Source organism: Equus asinus, chromosome 2, assembly GCF_041296235.1.
Source record: "Equus asinus isolate D_3611 breed Donkey chromosome 2, EquAss-T2T_v2, whole genome shotgun sequence".
Classification (NCBI taxonomy): domain Eukaryota; kingdom Metazoa; phylum Chordata; class Mammalia; order Perissodactyla; family Equidae; genus Equus; species Equus asinus.
This window is the reverse complement of record NC_091791.1, coordinates 95,777,501-95,779,136: the sequence shown is the minus strand read 5'-3', so window position 1 is coordinate 95,779,136 and position 1,636 is coordinate 95,777,501.

Sequence of the window (1,636 nt, the reverse complement as noted above, 5' to 3'; positions counted from 1 at the left end):
TGCCAGGACGACCCGCCAGACACACCAGAAGCACCCACCGTACATGCCAGAACCACCTGGAACCACCCGCCGGACACAGTGGAACAATGATTTTGACACGACAGAACCTTCTCTCGGACATGCCGGCAGCAAACAACAGACACACCGGAACCATCTTCCAAATGTAGCAGAACCACATGCCAGACACATTGGAACCACCTGTTGGATGTGCCGCAACCAGGTGCCAGATACACTGAAACCACCTGCCGAATACGCCAGAACCAGGTGCCGGACACGCCACAAACACCTGTCATACAAGCCGGAACCACCAGCCTAACATGCTGGAACAACCTGCTGGAAATGCCAAAATCACCTGCCAGATACACCGGAACCAGGTCCTGATACACCAGAACCAATTCCCGGAAAACTCCAGAACAACCTGCCGGAAACACCAGACTCACCCACCGGACATGCAGGAACCAACAGCCAGACACACCGGAACCAACACCTGGACACTCTGAAAGCATGAATGGCACACGACGGAATCAGGTTCCAGACACACGGTAGCCACCTGCCAGACACGCCAGAACCACCTTCAGGACATACGGGAACCACATGCCAAACACATAGGAACCACCTGCCAGACACCATGGAACAAAGTGTCAGATACACCGGAACCAGGCACCCGGTACGCTGAAGCCACCTACTGAATATGCCAGAACCATGTGACGGATACATCAGAAACAGGTCCAGCATAGGCCAGAACCAGGTGTCCCACACGCCAGGACCACCTGCTGGACACGCCTGGACCACCTGCCAGTCTTGTGAGAACCACCTCCAGGATACACCGGAAACAGGTGTAGCACACGCCAACACCAGGCACGGACACGACTAAACCACCTGCCAGACATGCCAGAACCAGGTGCCGGACATGCTGGAACCACCACGGGAGGCCAAGGGGTGGCTGAGGCCGGCCGGTGTCCCAGGCGTTGCGGGACCGCCTTCGCGTGTCGCTGGCGGTTGGATCGCGTGGGTGTTTTCCTGGTGGCCCGTCCGTGCCTGAGGCCGTCCCTGGGAGCCTTCCCGCCCGCGACGCGCTCCCCGCCGCCGCCGGTGCTCCTCCGCCCAGGCAGACGCCTGGCCGCGCCGCCCACCAGCCGGGACCCAAATGGGCCTCGCCGCGTGGGTGTCGCCTCCGGACACCACGGCCGGTGGTGGCCCGGGTGAAGTGCTCTCGGCTCCGGTGGGGTGGGGCCCGCGCGTCAGGCGCCCGGCGTGGGATGCCGTCGCTGTGTGTGGGAGAGCTCTGGCTGTGGAGGTGGGTGGCGAGGCCGAGCCCGTGAGGTGCGCGCGGGGCGACGGGGCCAGTCTTCGTCCCGGGCGCCGCGGGACCGCCCCTGGTGCTGGAGGCCCCTGGCGGTGAGACCCTGCGCGTCCTCCAGCGACCGACTTGCCTTGGGAGATTCTGTCTTCCCTCCTTCGCCCCGAACGCGTCTCGCGGTGGGCCGCGGCCCTTCCTCCACCACCACCGCCTCTCCGGCGCCTTGGCCCTCGCTGCCGCCGGCCATCTCCCGAGCCCTTCCCCGTCGTCGCCTGTTCCGGCTGCCCGACCGGGGCCGTGCCCCGAGTGTGACTCGCTTCCCGGGGCCGCTGCGGT